The sequence below is a fragment of the Pimephales promelas genome, chromosome 2 (genome assembly GCF_988280905.1).
Source record: "Pimephales promelas chromosome 2, fPimPro1.hap1.1, whole genome shotgun sequence".
NCBI classification, from domain to species: domain Eukaryota; kingdom Metazoa; phylum Chordata; class Actinopteri; order Cypriniformes; family Leuciscidae; genus Pimephales; species Pimephales promelas.
Genome location: NC_142770.1, coordinates 37,531,335 through 37,555,750, shown reverse-complemented (window position 1 = coordinate 37,555,750; position 24,416 = coordinate 37,531,335). Strand labels below are relative to the sequence as shown.

General features: G+C 40.6%; 1 long non-coding RNA gene and 1 pseudogene across 1 annotated transcript; both read left to right on the top strand.

Annotated features, from left to right (window-relative positions):
• The window catches only part of LOC148997333 (uncharacterized), a 33,033-nt pseudogene extending 15,456 nt beyond the window's left edge, over nt 1-17,577 (top strand).
• A 5,818-nt stretch (nt 17,578-23,395) lies between these two features.
• LOC120476324 (uncharacterized) lies at nt 23,396-24,208 on the top strand. The gene is made up of 3 exons (XR_016146277.1): nt 23,396-23,505; nt 23,605-23,722; nt 23,856-24,208. It is a non-coding gene; the product is annotated as an uncharacterized LOC120476324 (long non-coding RNA).
• The last annotated feature ends 208 nt before the right edge of the window (nt 24,209-24,416 follow it).

Genomic DNA, 24,416 nt, shown 5'->3' with positions numbered 1-24,416 from the left:
ACGCCCCCCTTAAGGAAAATGTGACTTTACTGTAAAACAAAACATAAATGTGACTAGAATTGCCATCCCAGTTTTGAGTGTCTATGGCAGGAGTTATTTACCAAATATTAAAAATGCTCAACCTTCAAAAATATTTTTGTACAAAGGGGGCGTTTTGCCCCAGCAGTGGGGTAAAATGCCCCCTTTCTTACCAACCAGTTTCCTTCATAGATTAACAGCAAAATGAACATAGTTTTTAATCTCTAAAAGTAAAAGGCAAGTAATGCAACAACATAATATATATATATATATATATATATATATATATATATGAAGAGTTCAGATGCAAAAGCCTCTAAATGCCATTTGAAATTTTCTTCTTTGATGATGATTTTTATCAAACTTGTATATTTAAGTTCAGTAATTTCACTTAAATAACAATTAATAGGTCATTATTATTGCCATTTAAGTGAAATCACTGAACTTAAATATACAAGCTTGATAAAAATCATCATCAAAGAAGAAAATTTCAAATGGCACTTAGAGGCTTTTGCATCTGAACTCTTCATGTATATATATACCTATTAATATTTATTTCAGGAATGTACAAAATAGCCAAATTTCTAACATTTTCTACACTAGGCCTACACTGGGTTGATAATTGATGTAGCATTTGTTCATCACTATCATCAAGAAAAACAGAAAACCCTAAATAAATATTAAACATAAATTAGTTAATAGTGAAATATATTCCATAAATTCATTAAAAGACACTGTGTTTTATCATTGGGTCACCTTTGCATCATTGCATTCACCAAGCTAGCTAGGTAATGCTCACTTAAAGTAATTTTTCCTAGTTTACTGCCGGGGGCGGCAGTGGCTCAGTGGTTCATGTGGGTTGTCTATGAACCGAAAGGTTGGTGGTTCAATCCTCGGTTCCACCTGACCAAGTGTCGAGGTGTCCATGAGAAAGACACCTAACCCCAGCTGCTCCCGACGAGCTGGATGACGCCTTGTATGGCTGACACCGCCATCGGTGTATGAAAGTGTGTATGAATGGGTGAATGTGAGGTAAATGTAAAGCGCTTTGGTGGCCATTAGGTCTATGAAGGCGCTATATAAATGCAGTCCATTTACCATTTAGTTATACTGCATTAAAGTGTAAAATAAAGACTTTGATAAACAGAAATATGTTACTGTAGTAATTATGATAAAGAGAAACTATGCCCCTTGGGGGGCGTTTTCCCCGACTCTACCCTACTGCTTTTCTGGGGATGGCATCCGCTACCTGTGCAGACTATTGGGTCCCAAAATTTGATCAGACACTTACCAGTCTGCAAAATGTTCTTATATTTGATCTTGACCTGTTGCCAGGTCCTCTTTGGTCCAGTCGTGTTTGTTCTGTATAAATATTGATTACAACATTGACTTGACTTCCACCGTTCATTTTTAAGTTGTTCATTTGTTCAAGTTGTACAGTTGTTCATTTGAGCAAATGACAAGTAACTCCTTGAATGTATAAAAGATGTTGCTCATTTGGTGTGTGAAGTATGCAGTGTTGGGTAAGTTACTCTAAAAAAGTAATTAATTACTAGTTACTAATTACTCTCTCTAAAAAGTATGTAATTACTTTTAATTACTAATTACTTTCAAAATTCCATATCAATTTCAACCAGCTGAATAATACAAGAATAGACATGAATCTTTTTTTAATTCTTTCAAATAAATAAAATTGCATGAATTATTCTTAAACTGACCGAGGTGGAGAAGGTTACATTACTTTTTAGCATCAGACAATACATTTTGATGTTAAACCCACTATTGTTTTATGTCTGATCTCATGACATTTCACACTTTTTTCATACATATTTTACAATAATGCATACGAATTTGTACGAGTGCGGTCGTACTATTTAGACACCTCATAAAATGCATACAAACCCTGTGAGGATTGATCAGTACTAATACTTTAAAATCAATCCTAAATGTAACTGGCAGCCAGTGTAAAGACCTGAGGACTGGTGTGATGTGTTCATATTTTCTGGTCCTGCTCAGAATCCTGGCAGCAGCGTTCTGTATGAGCTGCAACTGTCTTATGGTCTTTTTAGGAAGGCCAGTGAGGAGGCCATTACAGTAATCCACCCTGCTGGTGATGAAAGCATGCACAAGTTTCTCTAAGTCTTGACTGGAAACAAAGCATCTAATTCTTGAAATATTTTTCAGATGATAGTATGCTGATTTAGTTATTGCTTTGACATGACTACTGAAACTAAGGTCTGACTCTAGATGTTTTGTTTTTCCTTATTTGCATGGTGTCCTTTAAATCTGCTAAAAATAAAATCTTTGTTTCCATCTATCTCCTCTGGAAGGAGATTAATTTTATCTTTTTGAAAGGTATCTTCTCTTCTTTTGTTTTTTTGTTTTGCTTTTTTTTTTGTTCAGCCATTTTGTCAGCCTGTATAGGTGTTTTATATTTTTCATTTCATTTATTTGTTTATTTTACAGGGACAGTGCTCATTAATTAACAGTAAAATAACTGTAAATGAGCCAGAGTTAGCTCAACAGGCTAATATATCCATATAGACTTGTCTTGCTTTCTAATCCACAACAAATGACGATTATTAGGTAAACGTTATTATAAACGTTCAGAATACGACTCCATATAAGGTTATATTTCAGCACTTCGCGAATGGATAGCGACGCTTAAGTAGCACGTTCTCGCTCGTACATGTTAAGTGCATTTTTGGGAAACGCACGTGGAATTGCTGCGAGCGTTCGTAACCTTGCACGTAGAGAGCGCTCTTAAGAGCTAAGATGCATCGTTATCGGGAAACCCGGCCCAGATTGATTGAACTGCTAAATTCAAATCTGCGTTCACATGTAGGCTGGCACTGAGCCAAAGACAGACACGCATGCTCAAAAACATTTAAAATGTTTTCTTATTTCTGCAAAAGAATTGCTGAAATTTAAAGCTGGTTTGTAGCATAACAAGAATACAGACTACTTTGCTATTAATAGTAGGCCTACTGTAACTGTTATTTAGTACTGTAGCTGTTATTTACTGTTTAATTATTGTAGTTGAGTTAGGTGGCTTAAGTTTTATTATGAATTTGTTCTATTTTTTATTTAGGCTACTTCTATTTATGTATTTCAGTATACTTTAAAAGTTTAATATATTGTTGTTTTCAATAAAAAGCAGTTCTTTAATGTCATTCACCATTGTTTTAAGGCACTTTTTTAAGTATCAGTTCAAACACCGTTTAGGCACCAATGCCATTGTAAAACTTGACACACACACATACACACACACACACACACACACACACACACACAAAGGTGCACAGCAGCACACAATCCAAACAAATATTAAAAATAAAAGGATTACAATGTAAAATATTATTATTGTGTACATAAAAATATGGTGGAATCCTGCTACTCTTATACAGTAGATCAGGGGTCAATTGAAAAACTAGCCTGCCAGCAATATTTTTCTGTCCCACCAGATTATTTTGGAAATCCGTTTTTTTTTTTTGTTTTTTTTTTTAATCAACCTAATTTTATTTTACAATAACAGTTAACAAATAGGACCCCATGTAGGTCCGTGTTCTTTTTCTTTCATTCATTATTCTATTTCGGAATAAAAGATGAAATTTAAAAAAAGGGTGCAGCTTGTTTTTCTTTGTTTAAAAGAAAAAAGCAAATGCTGTATTTGTTTTCCAAATGTATTGTTGTCATCAAATAATAGTATTAGAAAATTGGACGACATTTCCGATAATTTTTTTTAATTTTATTTATTTGTAAGTTTATTGTATTTCATTTGACTCAGAGCCAGTGCCAGCCAAGCGCAGATGAGGGGGCGTTCACATCACCACTTTTTTTTGCCAGGGTCAATATTCTCCCCACCACTTTTTAAAACATTTACAAGATGTACCAATACAAATTAATAAAACATCTCCAGTTAACTATCAGAGCATTCATTTTGTTCATTTGTCAAATTACAGTCCCCCCAGAAAAACGCAATTATGCGATCGCTGAATTCAATGCAAAATCAGCCAAAATTTATTCTTCATATCTGGTTCTGGGTCCTCTGACTGTTTACCCCTAACAGTTTGGTGGAGGATGCGCTGGCAATTATTCTCGGTGACACCCCAGGCAAATCAACAAACAAGGTAGTAAGCTTTTGTTAATTGTTAGGGCTGTCTGATTGGAAGAGATTTTGAAGGAGGTCGGGAGAGTCTTCACTCCGATGAGGCGAGTAAAGAAGTTAATTATACTAAAGTTTAAAGTATAAAATGAAGTCGCTGATAGCATTGTTTAAGGTTTAAAGTTAACAAGAGCAGACAGCGCAAGCGAAGCGTACTTTGTGGGGGACCCACTGGGCATTGTTGGTGTAGCAACACCCCAGCAAAGTACGTCCCTGGATTGGGTTTAAGTTCCAGGGCACCGGGAACCTACTCTATCTCTTCCATCTCAGATAGGGGTACCCCGAATTTAGTGGATTAGGCAGTTAGGGATACTAACAAAAACAGGGTTGTTTGCCAGGGATGCATCAGGAATGATTCCGGGGAAAAAATAAATAAAAAGTTGGGACCCAAATTGGCGTGGACCAGTATATGTAACTGTAATTTTGCAGTATACTTTGCAGTTTCATCACACAGAAGCCAAGCTGAGTTGTTCAAAGATTGCCGCCTCCATTTCTGCAATAACTTCAGGTGAGTATGAACTATGATTAAGATATGGCAGAAAAAAATTGGATAATTTAATCAGTAATTTGAACAGTCCTAAAACAAATAGTGCGACAGAATGCTGTAAACAGCTGGGCTCTGAAGCCCTCACTTTGAAGAAATTTGCAGAAATTATTAAGAAATGGTATTCAGGGTTTTGAGTCTGATTGGAAATTTAAACGACATTTTGACTGGTTATAAAGAAACTGAAAGATGAAAATGTTTAGCCTCATATTGCTAATGATCATTACAAAAAGCAAGTAAAATAAATTCTGTGGCGGGAATAATTTCCCTAAGCAAGTGATTAAAGTTAAACTGAAACTTTGTGAAAACAACTTCGAAATATTTTGAGCATTTCGATACAGCCTCTGAAAATTAATGTTCTGTCAATAATAATGATGAAGATTATGATTGGGCTATTGTGATTAAATCCACCACTGGTGGACTGTAAAATAATACATAGAACTGCTTATCAGTGGCTCTGTGTGCATTCCTGAATGGGACACACTGCTTCAAGTGTGTGCAGTAAGTTGGAGCGGATAGAGAGTGTTTTAATTGTGTCAGCAGGATCATTTAACGCGTAACTGTAAATGCCCACAGAGAATGTGTTTTAAAATGTGATAACAGACAACACATTTCTGGTATTAATGTGGGTTTGGAAGTAGATCTGTGTTTAAATGACGACATTAACATTTTTCGTCTGAGAAATAATAAATAAAAACAAGGTCAAAAGATTTAAGTCTTAAAGTGAGTCCTTTTGAAGAAAAGATCTATAATAGTAATTTTTATAGTGAAATAATGAAATACAGTTTGATGTAAAATGAATGACTGCAACAAATGTAAGTTGCAAAATATATCAAAGTAACTAAAAGGATGATTGTGTTTTAATTAAACATTTTAAAAAGGTTTTAGATGATATAGAGAGACTAATCGCACAGATGATTTACAATAACTGCAAAAGTATCACAAGCAGAGAGTGCTTGCCTCGTCAAAGTTAGTGTGAATCCTAATTGGAGATTGATAAACTCCAAGAGAAAACTTAAGTCAAATATTAAGCAATGGTTGAGAACTTGACGATTAAAATTGAGATTGAGAAATGAGAAACGTTATTGAGAACTAGAATAATTATTTTTATTTAAGAACAAATAAGCAGAAGCAGTACTTTATTGGCAGTTGTTGAATGCTGATTAAACAAACAACTTGAGAAGTTGACCATGAAAGAACTAGAATCTGATGTTTAGCTTTCAAAAGATAAGTTTGTTTTGGGCTGTAATGTAACAGTTTGCTTATCTGAATCTGATGTGTACTGTGGCTGAAAACTGCCAGTGCAACAGAGACTCAATCTGAGAGGAAATTTGTAATGCCTTAATTCCCTGATGTGGGCAAAAGACAAATGTAAATAATGTTTATTTGAAACCGTATGTAATTTCTGGCAAAGATGCCTTAAGTTGGAATAGAGTTAAACGATGGGATAAAGTTTGATGTTAGAAGTTTATGAGCATGCAGTACCAGTCCTGAATACCTCACAGTCTCTCTCTCATTCAATGTCAGCTAAAGATGTTATCTGAGCCTGTGTCATTAGTGATAATAAGCTATTTGTATTAAAACACAGTGTTTCAGTTGAAGATCATAGACACAGAGATGTTAAAAGAAATCATTGCCATTCAGAGGCAATTTGTATTTTAAATGTTTTAAAAGCAAAACTGAAGGACTTTCAAGAAGTCATTAAAATAATAATAGACGAAACTAGATAGATCTTTGACTAGGTTGTTTGTGAACCAATAACTTATTTGTCTGAAAATCTTAGTCCCCACCATGAAACGGGGGCGGGGCTGATGGCTCCGCCTACAGATGAAGTGCACTGAATGTTCGGTTGTGATCTAAATCCACTGAGTAGCTAGTTGCTGCTTTTAAGATGGTTAATGGATTTAAGTGATTGAATACTGTTGTTATTAACCTGTCTCCCTGTGTTACAACTATTAGGCAATCCGAATGGCCCTGGTGACTCTTGAATATTTTTCCTAAGCTCCAGAAACAACAGATTTTGTTGAAGAAAACGGTTTTGAGAAAATGCCGGTTACCATGTGTGCACGAGTGGTCATCTCGATGACGGGTAAGACCTTCTTTGGCCAAATAGGAGGCAACCTAAGGCAGGGGGATCACGCAGACACTGGGCATCTCCTGATGGAGGTGTTTATGTGAGGTTGGGTATGAGAGTGGACGGGTGTTTGCGAGGCCAACAGCATCCTGTATCGTTAGGGGGGATGGAGCTGTGAGGAGTCACGGCAGTCTGCCCCAGGAACGTAAGTCCCTCTATCCCACTCACCAGAAACCGCATTCACTGCATGGCTTGTTTCTCATTGTGACAAGCTCTGTGTATGCCAGGGGACCACACCCTGATGGAGATTATAGATAAAGAGCTAACAGGAAGTGGGCTTTTGGGGTTCAGTCAGGGCCATGAAGTGATTCCCATTAGTTGTTGTGGAGACAGTAACAAAACCTTTGGATGTCGGTTACCTTATGGGCAAGGAAAATTATAGTGTAGATTTAGAATATGTCTAACATAATTTTGACTCCTGAAGGTCGTTAGACATGGTGGTGACTAAAGATGAAGACAGCTTTTGAAGATTTAAGAAGAGTCTAGATAACAAAGGTGAATGGTCAAAGGATATTGTAATGAGTTTAAATGTTGTCTAAAAGTTACAGTATTAGGAGGCTGTTAAAAAGATTATTTTGTTATAGTGAGAGAGACTTGAGTGGAGGAAGGGATGGAAACTGTGTCTGACTTTCTGTTTTGGCCTGCTAAAGGAAGCTTAAACAAAATAATGTTAATGAACCAAAACAACCCAGCTGACTGTCTAAAAGTAAATGAATAATAGCAGGCATGCTTTGAAACTGGTTTAGAGACCATAAACAATTAAATAAAAGCTACAAGAAAAAAAGATATTGTTGGTTTAACTTAAAGTAAGTAACCTGGGTTGCCTTAAAATTTAAAGTTGATTGAACTGGAAAAAGTGAGTTAATACAATGAAGGAGATCATTTTGAGTTTCTGAGGATTTAAATTAATAAGTTCTCAACTAAATAAATTATTATAAAGTTGATTTGACAAAAGAAAATATGTTGTGATAACAAATCTTGAAAATATTTTTTTCAGTGTATGAATGTGTGTATTTTTGGTGACGGCACGTTATATGTGTTAGTTTGGGGGCTATTATTTCCTGATTTTGAGGATTTTGTGTCATTAACCTCTGGAATGAGTGTTTTAACATTACAGATGGGTTAAGTGGAATGACAAACTTTTAAAAAGTTGACATTTCTGAGTCAATCTGATGAAAAGACAATACAGAACTTGGGACGAGCTTTAATTGGAGTGGTTTTCCAGCTCTGTCTGCTATTGGTAATTATAAATACTTTTCTCATTTATGATATTGTTCTGAATTACTCTCTGGATTAGTATGTTAAATAAACTGGAATTGTAAAGTTGAAGATTGCCATCCATTATGGGGTAAAAACTCTTCTCTAAATTCAACTGAGGGTCTACATTTAAATAGACGACTATATGGGATCTTAATGATAAACGTAAATAAAAGAAATTATAGACTTGACGGCAGAGAGACAAAGTGACCCATTGGCTGAGTCACTATCCAAATTATCCAGAGTGAGCTCCCTCATTTTTTTATGAAAGGCCGGTGGGCGAACAAAGGAGGAGTGAATATAACTTCTTAAAAAGTTTTTATTTCTCAAACCATTGAATGGATGTTTGACATTAGATGTCTAAGAAAACTACAATTTAGTTAATACAGGTTAAATGAGAAAGCAGCTTTATGGCTGTCTTAGAGGTTGGGATCTGAGTAAGATAATATTTTGGTCTCTGTAAAAGTGTAAAGATAAGTGGGACTGAGACGATACTGTTAATATTTTTAGACTTCTATTTTTCTAATATTCTTTAGACTAACCATTTGATAGACAAATATTGTGAAAAGCAGTTATAAGGAAAAATAAAGTTGAAATTAATGATAAGAAACCAAGGGTATTGAAGAATTAATAAAGTAATTTCCCTAACGAGAGAACTCTAAGTGTCACTAGGCTGACAGCGGTGAGAGACTTGTTGGAAGAGGGAAGTGAAAAACAAAAAGGTTGTTTTGTGAGATATGTTTGTGTGGATTGTAAGCAAACAATTATACTGGTTAGATGAGGAGTGTAGGTAAATAGGTAAAGATAGAAGAAACATAGGTTAAATTAAGTTTAAATGGTATGAAATGTTTCAGAATAAAAATAAGGCATTGTATGATTAACACGGTTTAACGTGATATAAAGATAAGGAGTGGACAAAAGCTTTATTAAGCAGAATGGGGAAAATTCTGTATTTTAGTGGTAAAATAATAAATAAACTGATGATGTGGATTTGTTTTATTTTATTACTATTTTATTACTATTATTATTGAAACAATAATAATAAAACAGGTGTAAGATGTTATACAATTAAACTGATACATGCTTTGTGACCGTAAACTGATTGATAATTTCAGTAAAGACTTAAAAGTGCTTGAATCGATTATCAGTAATCTTATTAATATTTTATTTTTTTGTTGTCATATTTTTGTTAGACAACCATTGTGTTTTGAACCTAAAGGGTCTATAAAGGGGGTAGTGAAAATAATGGATTAACTATCCAACGTTGTTTATGATAAAAGGATTTGAAAATTATGGTTTTAAATAAATGAATAAAAAATAGTGCTTATATTCTGGTATTCATGATTATAGACAATGTCCTTATTTAGGATCTGAGTAGTGACTGCGGGTCTAGCCCATGCTAGGAATACAGCAACAGTGCTTGTTTATTTAGCCCGGCTTCCAGAGAATAAATATGTACTTGTTTCGTAATCAGTTATGTGTTTTATAAAAATGTTAACCTGACTGATAAACTGAGGAAGAATGACATTGATGTCCTGTTGTGAGTGAAAGGTGGGAGAGCCTCTTAATGGGGACTGGAATTTTTAGTATCCAGCATGTCCGTGACGAGGTGAAGAGACAAGTGTGACCCGTCAGGGGATCATGCGTCACCACTCCCCCTTCCGTAGGGACCTCACTGGTTAGACCAGACGTGGCGGTATTGGACCCCACATTGGTCTAAAACGGGGGACTGAAGGGGTGGTCAAAATCCCTTGCCTCTTCAGCATATATATATATCATAATATCCTCTTGAATGATTATGTATTTCTTTTATAAAATCAATAATTAAGTATATTCATGGTTACTTAATCATTTATTGACATAAATGTATTCTTTGTGCTTTTGCTTGTGAAATAATATTCTTAAATGCATGCTGATGCACGTCACCAGCTTCTTTTAGGTGCACAAGGCCATTTGTCCCTTTCTCTGGTCTCAGGAGAAAGGTTTATGGATCCTAAAGGCGTCATGAACACATATGTCCAACACTTATGATACTTCTCTGTACAGACGGTCAAGCTATATTGAGCATTGCTTTATTGAACTTTAATTGTTATATTAAACTGTATTCTTTCTATTATATTTGCTTTCTGAGAAGCAAATGTTATCTGTTTTTCTCCCAAACGAGTGAATGTTTTACCATTATGTTTTGGTACACTTAACTGATAATAAGCCGCTCAGACTCTCTTCAGCCTTGATGGGAGCTCCTATTTGCTAGTGTCCTATGTGAATGCAGTAACAGTGAAAATAATAGGGAAATAGGGATTTGGTTTATGTTTGAGTGTTAAAACATAAAGGGGTCATTGAAGCCAACAGTTTAAGGCACTATTTCTTTGTTAAAGTCTTACTCCAGTTAGACTAAAGTTTAGTGTTAGTCTTCTTAGTTGCAGGTTAAGGAACCACTGCCATTATTGGAGATTGAATGAGTTGTTGTTCTGGACACACTGGCGCCAGCAACCCAAATCTGTGACCTGGAAGGTCATGACGTGCCTCATCGATGGAGATATGTTTCGTCTATCTGTATATGTGTGGAAAATTACTGTGTTTATCTATATCGTAGCCAATGAGAATCATTCAACGTGTAAGCAATGACGTAGCTTAGACCTTGAAAATGGTATAACTGCTGTGATCTTTGTAACTGTAAGGGGGCGGCCTACGAACTCCTGAGGGAGTCTTGAAGCTGACTTCTGCTGATGAAATGGCAAACTATGTTCAGTAAAACTTTCTTTAATTTTTATAATTCCGACTCCGGGTCTTCATTCTTCATATCTGGTTCTGGGTCCTTTAACTGTTAACCCCTAACAATAGCATGCGTGGCTGTTGTACCATGGTGCTTTAGTTTTCTCTAACCTTTTTTAATCTAATTGGTGCAACAATATCTAATGTACTAGTAAAAATGGTGCTTAAACTGCTAGTCATTTCCTCTAATTCATCTGTTTGTTTGGGTTCACTTAGCAGCTTAGATAGATCAGGTAAGCTATTTGAGAATCCATCTATAGTGGTTGGAAGGATTGTTCTGCCTGGTCTATAACGTGGCGCAACATGACATATTTCAGCAGTACGTATTATGCAAGTCACCATGTAATGATCAGTGACATCATCGCTTTGCGGTATAATATCTATATCAGTTGGATCGGTTCCATATGATATAATTAAATCTAGTGTATGATTTAGACGATGAGTGGGACCACTGACGTTTTGTTTAACCCCAAAGGAGTTTAATAAGTCTGTAAACGCAGCCCCTAAAGCATCATTTGTATTATCTACGTGTATGTTAAAATCTCCAGCAATTATTGCTTTATCGACATTCACCAATAGATCTGAGAGAAAGTCTGCAAACTCTTTTAGGAATTCAGCATATGGCCCTGGAGGTCTGTATACAGTAGCCAGGGCTAGAGATAATATGGATTTCCTTCTTACATCTAAGAGCGTAACATTTAGCACAAGTACTTCAAATGAATTAAACCTGTGACTTGTTTTCTGAGTAATATTAAAAATATCTTTATAGATTGTTGCAACACCGCCGCCACGACCGATCAGGCGAGGCTCATGTTTATAACAGTATCCTGGCGGAGTAGATTCGTTTAGACGGAAATACTCATTTGGTTTAAGCCAGGTTTCAGTAAGGCACAGAACATCGAAGTTATTGTCTGTGACCATTTCATTTACAATAACCGCCTTAGGTGTGAGCGATCTAATGTTTAGAAGACCTAGCTTTAGAAATTGTTTTTGTTCACTGATATTTAGATTTTCTGGTTTGATTACAATAAGATTTTTGCTAGATCCTGCACTGGATTTATTGTTTGGCTTCACTAAACGAGGAATAGACACAGTTTCTATATAATGTTCCACACTATGCATATTAGTTAAGTTTGGACCGCAAAGGCTGTGATTTGGACTTTGACTTACTAGTCATCTGGTGCATAACGTCTTGGAGATGTTGTCCGACAGCACAGCCGCTCCGATTCGGCTGGGATGGAGTCCATCTGCACGGTACAGCCTGGGTCTCTCCCAAAACAGATGCCAATTATTTACAAAGAGCAGTTTCTGTTCATTACACAGTGACATTAACCATTCATTTAATGCAAATAGTCTACTGAACCTTTCCTGTCCTTGTCTATACGTGGGAAGCGGTCCAGACACGATGATCGCTGCTTTAGGCGCTGTGCTGCGTACCGTCTCGATCAGGCTCCTGTAGTCCTTCTTCAGAACCTCCGTCTGCCGCAGCCTGATGTCGTTTGCTCCCGCGTGCAGCACAACAGCTCCGACGCGCTCGTCACCATTCAGGATCTCAGGAACCTGTGCAGCGACATCAAGAACACGAGCACCAGGAAAGCAGTGAGTGCGCACCTTACCTTTCCCCCGAAGGCTCGCAAAGAGGGGAGAAGCGGTTCCGGGTGGAGATCTCGAAGACCGGGAGGGGCGGAGAGGCAGCTCTGGTCCTGGCTCGTGTCTTCCGCTGTGTGATCCATGGTCCATGTTGCTGTTTCGGTGCTGGAGTGAATGAAGCCCGAGATGATCGCGTCCTGGGCAGAGTAACATACGGAGTAGACGAAGTCGGACTCAAAGAGTTAACGTTACTAACCACTGATTTGTGAGCGTCGGCGCGTGATGCTTCAAGCGTTGAGCGCCGATCCAACAGCTCGGCTTGCCTCATTCGAATGTCTGCCCTATCAACTTTCGATGGTACATTCGGTGCCTACCATGTTGACCACGGGTAACGGGGAATCAGGGTTCGATTCCGGAGAGGGAGCCTGAGAAACGGCTACCACATCCAAGGAAGGCAGCAGGCGCTGACGAAACTACAGCAGGTAGTGACGAAAAATAACAATACAGGTCTCTTTCGAGGCCCTGAAATTGGAATGAGCATATCCTAAACCCATGGGCGAGGACCCATTGGAGGGCAAGTCTGGTGCCAGCAGCCGCTGTAATTTCAGCTACAATAGCGTATACTAAAGTTGCTGCAGTTAAAAAGCTCGTAGTTGGATCTCGGGAGCGGGCCAACGGTCCACCGCGAGGCGAGCCACCGCCTGTCCCGGACCCCTGCCTCACGGCGCCCCCCGGATGCCCTAAACTGGGTGTCCGGTCCTCGGGGCCCGAAGCGTTTACTTTGAAAAAATTAGAGTGTTCAAAGCAGGCCGCCCGTCGCCACTGATTATTCCCTTTACTCAATTAAAACAGTGATAACTTAAAGCTTAATTGTTGTGACAATAGCTGTTTGCTGCCATGCTGCTATTAAATTTAACTAAGTTAGCAGCATCTCTAGTTTTAGACTAGAAACGCATTTTGCTTCCCTTATGAAGATTTGATAAAATAAAACGTCTGTAAAGGACTTATTTAGAACATAAAAACATTTATGTTGCCACAATGAGGCTGAATTTCAACATTCCTGCTGTTCTGGAAAAGGCAATACCGCAGCTAGGAATAATGGAATAGGACTCCGGTTCTATTTTGTGGGTTTCTGGAACCCGGGGCCATGATTGAGAGGGACGGCCGGGGGCATTCGTATTGCGCCGCTAGAGGTGAAATTCTTGGACCGGCGCAAGACGGACGAGAGCGAAAGCATTAGCCAAGAATGTTTTCATTAATCAAGAACAAAAGTCGAAGGTTCGAAGACGATCAGATACCGTCGTAGTTCCAACTGTAAACGATGCTGACCCGCGATCCGGCGGCGTTATTCCCATGACCCGCCATCGTATAAGGGAGGGATTGCACAATTGAAACTTACAAAATTTGATGGTAACTACTTTTTTCCAATGGCAACCCCTGTTGGGGATCCCTGATTGACTGGAACTATTGAGTGCCTGGGGAGGCCTCCACCTGGTTGATAACCATGAGAGGTGGTCTTGCTCCTCCCTGCCTGCACTACGATATAAGACGGTGCTTCCCTCTAAGCCCGTTGGCCCCACTAGATCCCTTGTCTGTATAGTGAGAGGAATATAACAGGACCTTACTGGAAAACCGCACTAGGCAGACACCTCTGGTGTACGGGAACCAGGGAGAGCACCTCTCCCTCGGTATATGGCTGTTAGGGTGTCCTGGCAGATTGGATGATGATGCACCAGGGAAGGCCGATGTCCGGTCATTGACCATGAGGGACATCCTGCTCCTTCCCGCTCTGCGTATCGACGGCCACCTGAGGATTTGATGTCGGTTAATTCTGGCATCATACAGGCTGCTAGGTCTCCCTGTATAAAAAGCTACCCAGTGGAAGCCTCTGGATCGGGTGACCACAGTATGGCTAGATCCCCTCATGGTCTCGGAGCCAAGGATCATGGTGGTGGTGGTGGCTCAACGGTTTTACGAAATTATGCTACGGAATTTGGTTTACGAGAGTGCTTGGTTGCCCTGACTCGCCTTATAGTAGGGCAGTCAACGGTAACCGAGAGCGCAAACACAGTAACAGGCCAACTCGGCGGTTCAAGCCCCAACCCCGGGGAGCAATAAAGTGCTCGGAATGTACAGCTAGTTTTGGAACCAGGAGAGCGCTGAGTATACACGAACTGCACGTCCACCCAGATATTCACCATCGGAAAAGGATCAAGGAAGTGAGAAAGGGGGAAGGTTCTGGTAGAAACCAGACGGAAGAGGAAGCAGGAGCCCAGACTACCTTGAGGGACTGTGAGGAAGTAGCCCCTCCCTGGGCAGCTCAAGTGGGACTTACAAGTCCTGCAACGAGCAGTGAAGCACCGTTTGAGCCTGTTGCGAGTTCATCGATCCTTCCTAGACAGCCGAACTTGCCAGAGGGAGGCCTCCTTCGTCTGCTTAAAGAGGTGGCCCGCAAAATGGTGAGCGAGGTGGAAGGCGATGGCACGGAGGACATCCACGTAATAAGAGCTTGTCTGGAAGGCAGCGACCAGTTACCCGAGCTGGTTGAAGCGGCAACGCAAAGGATGCTCCGGGGCTGTAACCCTAGAGTGAGAGTCATTCCCACAAAGCGGCACGGAAGGGCAATACCAGCGTCAAGGGCAGTCAGGTGGCGCCAACATAAATCGCTCGCCAAATGTCGCGCATTTCACACCGGTCAGTCCCTCTTTAAAAAGGACCGAGCCCGCCTAGTAAAATCAATCTTGGACGGTGGCAAGGTGGAGATCTGTCCAGTTCCAATAGAAACAGTTTATAACACGTTTCGGGCAAAATGGGACTCACCAGCTCCCTTCGGCGGGCTCGGTCGATTCGACGTAAGGGTGGGTGCTGATAATACTCACCTAGTGGGAAGCATCTCTCAAGGCGAGATCCAACAAAGCCTACAGCAAGTATCGAACGCATCCGCACCAGGCCCAGACAGGATCGGGAAACGGGACATTCTCAATTGGAACCCTAGGTGCGAGACCCTCACTTGTCTGTTCAACATGTGGTGATTCACAGGTGTCATACCAACTAGTCTGAAGAAAAGTCATACGGTGCTAATCCCTAAGACTTCAGACCCAGGAGCGGTGATGGAGATTGGTAGCTGGAGACCGATCACCATCGGGTCTATGATCTTGAGGCTTTTTACCAGTGTGGTTAATAAGCGAGCCCAACAAGCATGCCCGATCCACCCTAGACAAAGGGGGTTTCGCCCCGGGTGTGCGGAGAATATAGAGGTGCTGCAAGGCCTCATCCGCCACTGCAAAGAAGAGCGGAGCCAGCTTGCAGTAGTATTCGTCGACTTTGCACAGGCTTTTGACACCGTCTCACATGAGCACATCCTGTCAGCTCTTGGGCGGATGAACGTGGATCCACATATGGTAGAAGTAATCCAGCAAATCTACACGGACAGTACGACATTTGTCGAGGTCAGAGGTGAGAAAACCCCCGATGTTACAGTGAGGGTTGGTGTTAAGCAGGGAGACCCACTGTCACCCCTGCTTTTCAACCTAGCCTTGGACCCCCTCATCCAAGGCCTTGAATGCTATGGCAAAGGATACACTGTCGCAGGTCTTACAGTAACTTCCCTTGCTTTCGCTGATGACCTTGTGCTGATTGGAGGATCATGGAGTGATATGGCACAGAACCTGCGGCTTCTGGACGAATTCTGTCAGACCACCTCCTTGCGGGTTAATCCGAGGAAGTGTTACAGCTTCCTTGTCAGGCCCTGCAGTGGTGCATTCACGGTGAACAACTGCGCCCCATGGGGTCTGGGGGCATGGCCCTGCAGCAAACAAGTATTGCCGACACAATCAAATACTTGGGTGTGAAATTCAACCCCTGGGGAGGGGTTGAAAAGCCTGACCTGGGGGTGGCTCTTGACCAATGGTACCTGAAAATCGGGAAATCACTACTTAAACCCTCACAAAGGGTGGTCCTCCTAAATCAGTATATTATACCCCGGATTTTCTACCAAGCTGACCTCTGTGAGGTTAGTGACGGTGTACTCCAGAGCCTCGATAGGACTATCAGGAAATTTGTGAAGAAGTGGCTCCACCTTCCACAGAGTACCTGTGACGGGCTAATTTATGCAAGGAACAGGGACGGCGGCCTGGGAATCTGCAAGCTCTCTCGACAAATCCCATTAATCCAGGTGAAGAGGCTTTACAGCCTTTATCACGCTGCAGACGAGTTGGTTTGGATCATGATGGATAACTCTCGTATGAGATCCAAGTTTAAGGGGGCGTGGCGGAGAGCCGGTGGAAAGGAGGACTCCCTCCCACCTCTGGGTGTGGAGGATTTGAACGCAAGAGGAGACACCACCGACTCGTTGACTAGCCACCACCGGGTGTGCCCAGTCCCGAGTGACTGGAGAAAGGACGAATTCCTTAGATGGGCAGGCCTTCCAACTCAAGGAGTGGGGATACTTGGCTTTCATAATTCTGTTGCCAGCAACGGATGGTTGGGTAATCCCATCGGGTTTACCCAGAGATTGTAGCAACCCTTCAGGTCCGAACCTGCGTTTACCCCACTCAAGAGTTTCTACACAGAGGCAGGGCCAAGGTGGGGGCGGCCTGCAGGCGCTGCTCATATAGGTCGGCGTCCTGTTCGCACATCTTAGGGCAATGCCCGGCTATCCAGGAAGCCAGGATTGCTCGGCACTCCAAACTGTGTACTTCCATGTATGGGAAGTCCACTGGGAATGGGAGTTCAGAACCCTCCAGGGGGAGCTGCGACGACTTGACCTGGTGCTCATCTGTGATTCTAAAGCCTTGGCCATTGATCTAACGGTGCGTTACGAGTATGCTCCTGACTCCCTCACCAGGGCTGCGCAGGAGAAACTTGATTACTTACAGCGAGGTAATTGGGCGAGAGTTGGGTGTTGACGAGGTGGAGGTCATTGGGTTTCCCTTAGGGGCAAGGGGCCTATGGCCTACCAGAAACTACAGGACGTTGACGGCAATCGGACTCAGTCGGGCAAGGGTTAAGTCCTTCAGCGAATTGATGAGACGGAGAACCCTTCTCTACTCGTTGGATTTGTTGAGGGCTTTTCAACTGTCCCTGAGAGCCTAAAAGTGTGCTGTGGATCAGTGAGGGCGACCAGGAAAAATTTAAAGTAGTGTGGTGGGTCAGGCGTCCCATCATTATTACTTACTGACGGTTCGGTCAAAGAGAATTATACCGTCAACATAACAAGCCTGCTGGCCGGGCGCAGCTGGGAAGCTGGGGCGGACTCAACCAGTCCTCCCGGTGTCAACTCAGCTCCGTCCCTTGTTTTCTCGAACTACCTTGATGTGGCTTCACAGCAGTGGTGATCACTCCTCCGCATGGTAGACCTTGGGGCAATGAGTCCGGTCAGCACCCGGCGGGTGCGGCGGTGCCCATGGATAAGCTGACTAGTAGGGAAGTCGCCCTTCCAAACGTCAGTGGACTGTGGTGTACGGCCCCATCCACGGGACAAGTGAGGGCGGACAAACCAGTTGTTTATGTTGGTTGGCCTGAGCTGACAAGGGGTGCCGGGAAAGGAACCACCAGGAAGTAAATAATGAGCGGAAATCCCAGAACTAGGGGGATATCGCTGGAGTGATGCCAATTCCTGGCGTGGGGGTTTAGCTACCCTGCGCTGGGGTTGGGACGGTTTGCCGGTCGTGTTATCCCCCAAAACCCGAAAGATGGACCTCTGGAAACAGCTGTGGAGCTTTCTGTGGACGGTGTGCGGGGTAGGGGCGGAAAGCCATTAGCTGGGCTCTCCCTCTACGGGGGTTCTCCTGCGGCAGGGGGACGAGGAAACAGTGGTGGCTGGAAGTGTCCTGCTTACCGCATTCTGGGCCACAGGCGGACCTTCTCTGGTGTCATCCTTCCCGGGCCAAAAAGCGCTAGGGACAGAGGGTGGGTATGCCGGGGCAGGGCAGCTGGCACCCCACTGATCCGGGACGGTGTGTGGAACGGTGGAGTTACCCCCCATGTGATAAGTTCAGGACGGTATGGAGGTGCCAAAGGGAAGGTAAATGAGGGCCGGGTCAGCTCCTCAGGGTTTCTGCTGTTCTGCCTTGTCGTTACAGATGCGGACCAGGACCGTAGCAGGTGAAATTAGGTGCGAGGAGGCCGGATCTACAATATTGGAAGTGGGACGGTGGGGCTCAAATCTCGAAATGATATAATCCACATGCCGCGACCCGGAATGTAGTCTGAAAAATGGCTTCAAAGGACGAATTGGTGCGGTTCCTTGGTTCATGCGCTGCTAGACGGTGACGTAAGTATCCCCCGGTCTTGACTACACAGTAAAATCGCCAGTGTAAAAATTACAGTGTTAAAAGTTATCTATTCCTAAAGTGTTAAATTAACAATCTACAGTGTTAAAGGGTACTCCCCTTCAGTGTAGCCTACAGGGTGCCACATAGTGTAATTTTATTTTTACACTGAAAGTGTAAAAAGACGCGCCGAATTGTATTGACTCCGCCCCTCGATGCTTCTGCCTCACAAGACGACAGCGCCATTTTATCTTCATGCGAGGAGCGAGACGGTAGGTTGAATTGCCTTTCTCTTTCTTAATATTAAATAGTAACTTACATGCATTTGTTTACATTTTTAGTAAACTATAGTGGTGAACACATTTAGAAATGATCAACTGCGCGTTTTTGGATGGGTTAAGGAAGCTCGTCAAGTTCATGAGATGCAGAGATGTAAGTTACAGAAGAAAAAGAAGAAACGTTTCTCATGCCGATACAATTTGTTAAATAAATGAGTTGGAATGTGCTTACAATTTGTTTTGTGTATATATATTCGGCTTATTTCATTTTGGTTTGTTGACAGACATCATGAAAGTTGCGTTCCCGCCTCCAGTCGCGCCAAGGCCTGGGTTAAAGACGAGCCTGGCGCTGAAGCTGACGAGGAGGTCTGAAGGGCTCTTTTTGGCACCATTTGGGCTTTTTGAGAGAATTCTTCAAATGGTAATTTTAGATTTGTTTTCTGTGTATACATTAAAACGTTAACAATTCCGTTTTCGCGACACATGCGCATTATTAATAGGGTGTTTAAGTATGTAACGATAGAACTTTGCTTGTTCTTAACACTGAATATCATGTCGTCATATTTGCGTCAAGTTCTTTTTTATGGCAGTTAAGTTCAAACGTGAAATTGAGTTGAAGCTAATCTATAAATCCGTCTGTCTTCCAGTTCAGTTTATAGGTAACGTTATTTAACTTAGCTACGTGAGCACTGGCAGAGCATACGGTACTTTAGCTTATAACGTTAATCAGTCTTCTTTATCAATTCATACTGCGTGTTATTATAAATTATGTACTAACTATTTATCTGTCTGTCTGTATTTTATTAATATGAGTCTGTATTTTCTGTTAACATAATAAATAACATTAATAAGTTAATAAATAACATTAATAAGTTATGGGTAAAACAATTCTAATATAGTAAAGTCCCTTCTTGTCTCGAGCAAGCCCCTGGTTAAGACACACAGATTGTACAAGGTCAAGCCAGGGTGGAATGACTATGTAGAAGAGACACATGCTGAGGCAAGAAGAGCCTTTAAGGCATGGGATGAGTCAGGTAGACATAAATGGGGTCCGTTATTTGATTACAAGAAACGGGCAAATGCAAAGTTTAAATATGCTCTACGGTACATTAAGAGGAAGGAAAATATAATGAGGTCGGATTCTTTGGCAAGGAAGTTGCAATATAATAGTCCTATTGATTTCTGGAAGGAAATTAAGAGAATGAATAATTGCAAAACATCATTACCAACGAACGTTAATGGTGTCAATGGCCCTGATGAAATTATTCAGCTATGGCGGAAACATTACTATGAGCTGTTTAACTGTGTTAAAAGTAAGCTGTTTACGATGGGTGACATTGATAGCAATGAAGATGTAACTGTCTTACCTCAAGAAATCTTTGATGCAATTGTGATGCTAAAGGATAATAAGGCATGCGGTAAGGATGAGATATCTGCGGAGCATTTGAAATTTGCAAGTAGGAAACTCTGTCCCCTAATTGCTATTTGTTTCACTGGGCTGCTAGTCCATGGTATTTTACCTGATTCTGTTTTATCGGTTATATTAGTGCCTATCATTAAAGATAAAGTGGGTAAGATTAATAGCATAGACAATTACAGGCCCATAGCCCTAGCCAGTATTTTATCCAAAGTCCTGGAGAGAATTATATTGAATAGGTTTTGTTTTGACATCTGACAATCAGTTTGGCTTCAAACCCAAGCATGGCACTGACATGTGTATTTTTGCCCTGAAGGAGATTTTAGATTTGTATAATAGGCATAATTCAACAATTTTTCTGTGTTTTATTGATGCCTCCAAAGCCTTTGATAGGGTAAACCATGAGAAGCTATTCTACAAATTGTACAACAGAGGGGCCCCTAAATATCTAGTGAGAATCTTGGCCTTCTGGTATGCCCATCAGTCTTTTTTTGTGAAGTGGGGTAATGCTGTGTCTGCCTCATTTAATATAGGTAATGGAGTTCGGCAGGGAAGCATTCTATCTCCCTTTCTCTTTAATATCTATATGGATGATCTATCAAATCTGTTAAACAGCTGTGGGACAGGCTGTAGGGTTGGGGACACTGTTATTAACCACCTAATGTATGCGGATGACTTGGTCATTTTTTGTCCGTATAGTGCTGGTCTCCAACAACTACTAAGGGTCTGTTCCCAATATGGTTTGGACTTTGACATTACTTACAACTCTAAGAAGAGTAATATAATGATTGTTAGAAGCAGGGAGGATAGTAAACTCTCATTTCCTGCATTTTATCTGTCTGGTACTTTACTGAAAGTGTGTGATGAGGTCAAATACTTGGGACATTATATCACTGATGACCTGTCTGATGATAGGGACATTCATAGACAGTACTGTATGATATATGCACAAGCTAATATGTTGAATCGCAAATTTAATATGTGCTCACTTTCTGTAAAGATTAGACTTTTTAAAGCTTTTTGTACTCCGATGTACACTGCTCACTTGTGGCGGCGTTATAAAAAAAGTAGTCTGCAGAAACTCAAGGTGGCATATAATGATGGGTTGCGGTTGCTGCTTAAATTGCCACGAGGGGGCAGTGCGAGTCAAATGTGTGTAAGTGTTAATGTATCCACATGTCCTGCTGTACTCAGGAATCTCATGTACAAATGTATGTGTAGACTAGCAGAGTCACATAACAGCATCATCAAAACACTAGTGAATCCGGCATTGAGTGCTGTTAGGTTCACTTCTGGTTTGTGGAATCATTGGCGTTTTAGTTTGTATGTTAACATTTGAACACTTTTTTGTATGTATTGCAGAATACTGACTGTGTAGTCATTTTATAGAACTCTGTTCTTTTTTCTTACTTTTTTTTTCTCTCTCTCTCTTTCTTCTTTTTCTTTTTAATGCACTTTGTAATATTATGGTATATGTATAGGGCTATGGACCATCTTGTGTGTCCTGAATAAAGATTATCATCATCATCATCATCATCATCATCAATTCTAAATGTGTCTTAATATCGAATATAGTTAACCAAGTTCAATTTAACGTGCCACTACTCATTTAAATTTTTTAAATGTATTTAATCAGATGAAATGCATTTTAAACTGTTTCAGGCAGGCCTACATGTGAACATTGCACAATGTTTTGTGGATACTAACTTGTAACATTCATTTAATTAATTCTAAAATGAAGGATGTGAATAGAAATAATTTTACAATTTGACGCCCATGCTTTATAGTCAGCTCTCAGCTTAATCAAAATTAATGGTAATCTCAATTTTTTTTTTTTACTATATTTACAGCTCTTATTTAAATTGTATTGCATTACTGAATTTTGGCCTCAACTGATAAATATTTGTTTAAATCCTTTTTCAATAGATTTTGCCCAGACCCCTGCAGTGTCAAGTGTAGGAAGCTCCTCTCATGAGAATGCAAAGAGAAATAAAGAAAGAAACAGAATGCTGAAGATTAATCCAGAATTGTGAGTGTCATTATATTTTTAATTCTATGTGCTGTAGAAATGTTAGTACATGACGAATGAACATGAAAAATCTAAACCTATGTGGGCAACCATACAATGCCTTTTTTCAGAACTGGAATTTACATGTGTTGTTGGTGATTGTGTCTTGATTGTCATTAAAGGGATAGTTCACTTTGAAATACATTTTTGATATGTTTTAGCTTACCTCGAGGGGCATCTAGGTAGGTGTAGGTGTCTTTGTTTCCACAGTAGTTTCAATTTTGATATTTTTAGGTCAAACCGTTCTTGTCTGTCAGTCATATCATGGATGTCTATGGTCACCACCTCAAAGAACATGCACAGAGAAGTCCAAATTAAACATGATTTAATGACTCGTAAATGTACGTACACATTGCACACTTCCGGGGCTTTCCGGCGCTTGTGCAGCAGACCGAAGCGCCCGCGCCCTCAGTGTACTTGAACGTGACTGTGATTACAAGAGGTAAAAACGATATAAATACTGTTCGTTTTCTCACACAAACCGCTCATTTCGTGTCTTAGGCCATCAATGTGTACTTACATTTACGAGTCATTAAATCATGTTTAATTTGGACTTCTCTGTGCATGCTCTTTGAGGTGGTGACCATAGACCTGCATTATATGACTGACAGACAAGAACGCTTTGACCTAAAAATATAAAAATTGAAAATACTGTGGAAACAAAGACACCTACATCTTGAATGCCCTTAAGATAAGATAAAACACCTGTTTTAAAACACCTGTTAAACACAGTTTACACCTGTACTTTGAGTTGTTTACTTGTGCGTCACCCAAGACGAATGTTAAAGGCTGGTGCGAATGGCACTACTCTGCCTAGCACTGAGCGAGATTTGGTTATTATTATGCTATGTAACTGTTGATTGTTTTTTTTTTTTTTTTTTTTTTTTTTTTGGTTAGAAGATCTCAGCTTAGTTCCTGGCAATGCTTCAAGCATGAAGAGCTTCAAGGAACTGATTGACTCTGCTGTGAAAGATGATAAGTGATGAGGTAAGTCTATATTTCAGAATAAGATTATCTAAACACGTTCATGCATTTTTTTGTTGCATTTTTTTCAAGTTGTCACATCTTCTCTCATCTGTAATTTAGAATGGGGCAGCAATCTTGCATCAATTTGTCTCCTCCTTGATTTGATTCCACCACCCTGGAAAGACATGGAAAGATGTGCTCATATCAAGCTGAACAACACCTTGTTGTCTTCAAAAGGGTAAATTTGGACATTTCTCTCACTATTTATTTTCTGCCTCAAAATATTGCCATTTGAGTTGACTTTATTGTGGAAAACTATAAAGACCACCAATTGGAGAGCTGACTTTGATTTGTTTGTTTTTATTTGGCAGAGACCAGCGTACAAGAACACCTTGATTGCATTGAACCGACCACACAGCATACCTGCTCGCTGCCGGTGGGGATCAACTCAAATACTACTATACCTGCTCGCTGATGGGACAAAGAGGGACTGCATTCATGGATGCTACACAACTGTTGACAAGTAGATTTTTGCAATCTTGTTCAAATCCACCTGTCATATTTGTTAATGTATAGGCAAACTGGGTGATTTTATGCTTTTTCCCTTTTCTCTTTTTTTTCTCTGCTAAACTCCTAATGAATGTGACAATTTGACTTTTTCCATATATGGCATATGTTTTAAAGGGGCCACTTTGCCATTTGTTGAATAAACTTTGGATTTGTACATCTGTCTAAAGAGTCTTGATTTATGTCTAAGCTTGAAAATTACAGTAACACTATATAATGGTGTAAATAGTTTTTGCACTGAACAGAATACTTTTATAAATTACACTTATAGTGTAAAATCCAATGGATTTGAATCAACACCAGGGGTGTTAAAACCACAGAGTGTAAAAATTTTAAGTGTAAAACTTAACACTCACAGTGTAATT